The sequence below is a fragment of the Zingiber officinale genome, chromosome 6A (assembly GCF_018446385.1).
Source record: "Zingiber officinale cultivar Zhangliang chromosome 6A, Zo_v1.1, whole genome shotgun sequence".
Lineage (NCBI taxonomy): Eukaryota > Viridiplantae > Streptophyta > Magnoliopsida > Zingiberales > Zingiberaceae > Zingiber > Zingiber officinale.
Window position 1 is genome coordinate 138,846,271 of NC_055997.1, and position 7,126 is coordinate 138,853,396.

The 7,126-nt window shown below is 38.3% G+C and overlaps 1 long non-coding RNA gene across 1 annotated transcript; it reads left to right on the top strand.

Moving 5' to 3' along the window:
* Nucleotides 1-231: 231 nt before the first annotated feature.
* LOC121998311 lies at nt 232-2,163 on the top strand. Its single transcript, XR_006116476.1, has 2 exons — nt 232-497; nt 1,885-2,163. It is a non-coding gene; the product is annotated as an uncharacterized LOC121998311 (long non-coding RNA).
* The last annotated feature ends 4,963 nt before the right edge of the window (nt 2,164-7,126 follow it).

The following is a 7,126-nucleotide window of genomic DNA, read 5'->3' on the forward strand; positions in this document are numbered from 1 at the left end:
AGGTCTCACTAACCAAGCTAAAATAAAATAATAGACGTTAATTAAGAAAATTAACTTATTAAATTTTCTTAGAATTTTAGAATTTTTTTAGAATTTAAAATAAACTCGTATGATATATTTTAAAGGGATAGATCTACCATACTTGATGAAAATTTGTTTTTTTAAACTATGAGTTGATTGATCTTATTAGCCTAAGGTCAATTAATCTAAGTATAAAAGCTTTAACCTAGGTCTAAATTTCCTCACCTCCTGATTTCTTCCCTTTCCCTTCCGATTCGTCGCTCCTCTTCTTCCTCCTCCGTCTTCGCCGCCTTCGACCGGTCGCCTCCATCATGCCTTGAGTCCTAGTAGGCGTCGTCTCCACATAGGCGATCCCTCCTAGGATATCACGACCGGTTGCAAAGACCTAACCACTTACCCTCGGCACGATATCACTTGGGTGAGGGCTCCCGACAATGGCACAAAGAAGGAAAAGGCAAGTAGATTTTCTCTAATAGGTATGGATGTGGATTTTCCTTAGTCAGGCTAGTAGGGAACTTCGATTTCTATCCTAGTTTTGGCGTAAGGGATCTTGTTTGGTTTCTACTCTAGATTTGAGCGATGGTTTTGGTTCTTCGGCGATCTGTTGACCTCTTGGTATTGGTTTTGATTAATTGAATGAAATGGGGAGTGGGTTAACTGGTTTTGCTTCTTCGTGATTTTTCCTCGAGAAGGATTTCCGAATGTTAACCGGTTTAGATTTGATGGAATATGGGTTTCTCTATAGATGGTTGTGATGTGGTGAGCAGACTAAGGAGGTTGTAATGAGATTTCAGTATAGTTTATGCTCTTGAGATGATTTCAGTTTTCTTTGGGCAGATTTCCACTGGTGGTGTTCTGAATTTGATTTGTGTCCACGCTTGGTTATGATTTCCATTTGTTCCTTTTTGGTTGGGATGGATTTATGCCGGTGAAGTTTTAGATTTGATTCCTGGTTGGTGTATGTGCCTATAGTGATTCTAGTTTCTCTTGGGATAGGTTTAGATGGTGTGGATTTTGGTTGAGGTGCCACGGGTTGAGTTGAATTCTTGCTTTTGATGTTGGTCTGGTTTAGGTGGTGTGGAAAATTAATGCAGTTTTGGGTCTTGGTTCTCTGAAGTGACTTTGGAATCTCTAAACAAAGTAGAAATGGAGTTTTGGTTTATTGAGAATCTGACCTTGAGATGACAAGAGATCCTTCTTTTCTGGATAGTTTTGTTACATACGAAAGTAGTGTGGTTTAAGTAGTTATGCTATCATTATTTTCTTTTGGGTCCTTAAATTGTATTAATCCTACACAGAATTACCCAAATAGATCATGCATGAAAAGTATTTGTTCTTCCATTACTTCTTTATGATCTTTTGATCCACATCTGTTTTGCATATAATTTCCGCTAGATCATGTATAAATGACATTATAATAACCATGTCTGTTTACATGTGTGCAATATTATGTTTTACTTGTGGTTTTCTTTTATTCTTCCTCGTATGGTATATGGAATGAAAATGGGCATGTGTGGTGCCAATACGGGATGGGTGCCCTATGATGAGTTCCAGGGAAGGCCCTTCCAAACACAAATGATGCAAAGAATGTTAACTTCGGCTATATGATTATAAGTTCTACTAAGAGGTACCTCTAAAGTTTATGATTACGGACCGAATTAATGTGCTCTAAAGATGGTTGCCACACTTGCATCATGTTTATCCCTTGCTAAGTCATGCATAGTTCCTTTCCTTGTTTCTTAAGGTGTAAGTAAGTTTAAGCTTCATGTTCCCTAGTTTCATTTTGGCCTTACTAGCTATTTCTTATACCTACTAGTGGAATATACTTGTTGAGTCTGTAGACTCACGGTGTAAATGGTACAGGTGAGGGCGATGCCACCAAGGATATGATCGAGGACGTGGGGGCGGAATAGCTGAGGAGATGAGATGGAAGCACAACACACTGTCCAAGACCCCGAGAGCATGTTATGAAATTGCCCTCTGATTTATTATGTAGATAAGGATTGGAGTTCTATTGGTTGGTTTCTTATCCTTTTAGTAGAAGTTCATCAACTTCAATTTACTGTGGTTGCTATATGTTGAGGTTCATATGTCATGCATCTTCACTTTATTTTTTTCTATCAAAAGTCTTAGGATATGACATTTGATGAGTCCTCCATTTGAGATCAGCATGTATTTGAATATCTTGGCATGTGTAGGATATAGGGTTGTTTCATGCTACCACCTTCCGACACCGCCTCTAGCGGCCAGCGCCAACCTTTAGTGGCTGAAGCAACCCGATGCATGCTATCGTCCTTCGATCCGCACAGCCACACTCTTTCGGCATCAATCCAGCCCCTGATCCGCATTAGCATGCACTTTTAATGTGATCTAATTCCTCTGAGTCATCGCGGCCATACACCTCGCTATTGTGTTCCAACCTTCAAGCCAATATTATGTCCTGGCCTTCGAGCCAAGGTTATGTTCTAGTCTTTGTGTCCTTCGACCTGTGTGTCGTGTTTCGGCCTATGTGTCGTTGTCATATCCTGGCTTGCGTGACATTGTCATATTCCAACCTATGTATTGTTGTTGTATTCCGGCTCGATGCCGTCACCTCTAGATCTATGTTGGGTCCAGCTCTGTGTTGTCAGATCCAGCTCCTCATCTGACTCGCATTCATCTACTCTTTTAGGTTACAACAACTTGATCAGTGTCACAACTAGCTCACCGGTCTACTAGAGGATGCATCCTTGGCCAGAGTATGTTTTCTATGCTTATTCTCCACACACTTCATTATTCTATTATTTATTGGACTCGTTATATATTTTTGGGACTTGCCTCAAGCATTGGGATATCAGGGACAGGGGCAACCTAGTCGTTGTCTACATGTAGCATTGACCAGAAGCCTTCTGACGACTTGATCAATATAGAAGATAACTCAGCATACCCTCCACCTTTGGGTCATGACAGCTTAGTTAACATTCCAGCCTCATCATGTTAATCATTCCGTCTTCTCTGCTTTCAGACGGGATCAACGGACTAGACATGTCTCATCATCGATTTGAACACATGAAACGTACATGAAGAAAAAGCTTTCAAAATAAAGTTTTAATCAAGAAACACACTCCGGGCGTATCCCATGACATGAGCATGTTCGTGAATCGTATGGAAGAAATTGAGTGTAAAATAGTGCTAAAATGGAGCTAAAACTTTTCACCACGATCTAGCTGTGTTGGTGGCCACGAGAAATGGCTATTTTCCAGAGCCTACCATAGGCGACCATTGTGGCGGCCACGACCCATGTTAAATTCTAACTACTCTGCGGACCAAAAGTAAAAAGATTATAAATTTCTATTCAGTTCAAGCCACGAGTCGTGCTACATATCAAAAGTTAGATAATTTTAAGATCTACAACTTTACTTCAGGTCTAATCTAAGAAAACCATATCTAAGGGGTGAAAAATCCATTTTAACAGAGCTATATAAATCAGGCAGATATGGCCAATTTGGGGAAGATATAAAAGGGTCAAGAAAATCCTTTTTTAGAGGACCTCTAATCTAAGACCAAGGGCTCTACCCCCTTTCTTGAAAGAGGGTTTTTTCTTCTAGGGAAAACTTAGAGCAACTATCTTTATTCATCTTGATGATTCGTCCACCGCTGAAGAATGAATTTCATCTAAGAAGACCGACAACGTATTGATAAGAATTCTCTTCTCTCTACCTTGTGTATTGAGTTATTGATTACTATTTTTTTATCTCTTGGTTGTATTTCCGTCTCCATAGAATAGAACTCTAGATTCTTGGAGTAAGGAATAACTATGATGTAATTGTTGATGCATGAACTAACTATGTATTTGATCATTTCCATGTTCTATGATATGTTTGATTGTGGTCCGAACCTACTATGTACACATGATCTTAATACCAAAAGTACAATATTCATATCCCATGAGGATTTGGGGATGAACTAAAAGGACAACCTAATTCTTCGACTTGTAGAAATTTGAGATGTAGAGAGTCAACTACGAGAGTAGATCAGTATACCACAAGGAGTAATATATTGTCATAGATTTTAATGGATTAGTTCTAATTCGTCACCACACAATAGAAGAAGGTAACTCAGGGGTTGTGGAATCATGTGGCATAGATCTCTATAAGAAAGCAATCTCTCAACTCTATCGTTCTAAAAGTAGGGGGCAAATTAGAATGGATATGTCGGTGTAGTTCCAAAAGTTCACGTCGAATATCCTATGATAATCTACCTACATAAACAACCATTGTGGATGAGAAATCATACATAGATTGAGTGTTTACAGGTATCATAGTGAAACGAAAGTCCTAAATCGCACCCCCCCCCCCCCAATTCAAACTTCTCCCTTAACCACTCCTTCTCTGTTCTCAGTTCTCTCTCAAACCTTTCACTCTTACTCTCTCTGTTGAAATCAATAGATAGAGGAGAGAAATAACATAAAACTTATTTTGATGATTTTATTACTTAAGCCAATAGACTTATTTATACAAATTGTCCAAAATAATAATGGAAAGATTAAATAAGGCATACAATCATAATAATTATAAACATAGTAATATAATAGACTTAGAAATATTATTTTTCCTATTTGATTCATGTTAATCTTGATTGTGTGCCAAATATAATAAATCCTAATTAATTGGAATCAATTAGAAATTATTTCTATTATTGTCATTACTCTCCAACAAACTCAACGGAAGTGCCTGAATGTTGAGTTTGAGTGCTAATTTGGTGAAACGTTATCTAGATAATGACTTAATAAATATATCAACAATTTGATCTTCTGTAGAGATATAAGAAATCGAAAGTTATCGAGTCACCACACGCTCGCGAACAAAGTGAAAATCAATCTCTACATGCTTGGTACGAGCATGAAAAACAAGATTTGCCGCAAGATAAGTTGCTCCAATATTATTACACCATATTTTAGGTGTAGCTAGGGATGTCAATGGGGCGGGGGCGGGTTTGTCATTCTCATCCCTGTCTCGTTTTTATTTTTTCGGGTTCAGGGATTCCCCGAACTCGAACCCACAGGGATCAAATCTCCATCCCCGCCTCATTCCCAAATTTAGTTTATATTATTATTATTATTATTATTATTATTTAATAATTATTATTAATGATAATATTAATATTAATATCAATATTAATAATATTATTATTAATAATATTTTCAAAAAATTTAATATTAATATTAACACTATTATTAATACTTTTTTAAAAATCATATTATTATTTATTAATTTTAATAATAATAATATTCGGGGCGGGTTCGGGGATGGGGATAGTATTCCCATACCCGTCCCGAACCCGCCCCATCCCCGAAAAATCGGGGATCCCCATCCCCATTTCGGGTTTTCCCTACGAGGCCCCAAACCCGTGGGGAAAATTGTCATCCCTAGGTGTAGCAGTTGGGAAAAAGTGTAATTATGAAAGAAGAGATTGTAGCCAAATTATTTATGACGTTGCGTTAGCGATAGCTTTATATTCAGCTTTAGTACTCGAGCGAGAGACTGTAGGTTGTTTCTTTGAAAGCCAGGAAACAAGATTTTGCCCAAGAAATATAGCATATCCACTAGTAGAACGTCTATCTTCGGGTGATCCAGCCCAATCTGCATCACTGTAGGCAATCAACTCTCGTGAAGACTGACGATATAAAAGAAGACCATGTAGAATAGTGCCTTTAAGATATCAAAGAATTCTTTTAACACCTTCACAATGATGTTCAGTAGGAGCATGCATAAATTGACAGGCACGATTCACAGCGAAAGTAATATCGGGTCATGTAATTGTGACATATTGTAGGGCACCAACAATACCACGGTAGATCTGGGGGTCAGACATCGAAGAGGAGGATGAAGGTGCAGTGAAACCACCTTCATTGATTGGTGTGGAGATGGGGCGTGCACCATCCATTTTAGCTCTAAGAGAGAAGACAACCTTCAGAATGTGAGAGAAACTCTATGCTAAGGAAAAAATGAGCATTGCCAAGATCCCGAATAGAAAACTCTTGACGGAGAAGATGTAGTAAAGTAGTAATATCGTTTTGATTACTACCAGTTATTAATATATCATCCACATAAATCAGAACAAATATTGAAAATTCCTCATTACATTTGTAGAATAGGGAAGAGTCTGTTTTTGAGCCAGAAAATACTTGAGTTTGAAGCCAGGTAGATAGATTATGAAACCATGCACGAGGTGCTTGTCGAAGACCATATATAGACTTCTGAAGTTGACACACATGTGTTGAAAGTTGCAGGTGGATGAATCCAGGAGGTTGCTCCATATAAACAATTTCTTCAAGATGTCTATGAAGGAATGCATTGGAAACATCTAATTGGCGTATTGGCCAATTGGAGGTTACAGCTATAGATAGTATCAATTTGATAGTTGCAATTTTGACGACTGGACTAAAAGTATCATTGAAGTCAATACCTAACTATTGATTAAAGTCTTTAGCAACAAAGCGAGCTTTGTAACGTTCAATAGAACCATCTGCACGATACTTAATTCGGTAAACTCATTTAGAGCCCACAATATTCATAGATGAGGTACGAGGGACTAAGCTCCAGGTTGCATTACGAAGAAGAGCATCAAATTCTGTAGCCATCGCAGCACACCAATTTGATCTTTGACTGCGTGTATAAAACTAGAAAGTTCAACAAAATTTGATGAAGCAATAAGAGCACGTGGAAGAGGATAACGAGTGGAAACTGGTTGACATCGTGCTTAAATATCGCTTGGAGGAAGCATCCGCTGAGAAATATCATCATCAGAGCTACTCGGAGATGAGTGGTCAGACGGATGAGAATCAGAACTAGAGAGTGGATCACCACTAGCCGCCGAGTCTACAAGAACTTGTGGAGATTGAGCAGGACCCAAGAAATTATCCCCCCTTGTACTTTCAATGTGTCCTGATGAATCAATATGTGGAGCTTATAGTATATTGCTTGATGATATTAGATAGTTGCCTTGATTATTTGAAGGAGGATCTGAGGTAGCAACTGCAAACGGAAATAGAGATTCATCAAAAGTAACATGTCGAGAAATATATATCCAACCGGTCGAAATATGGATGCAACGGTACCCATGA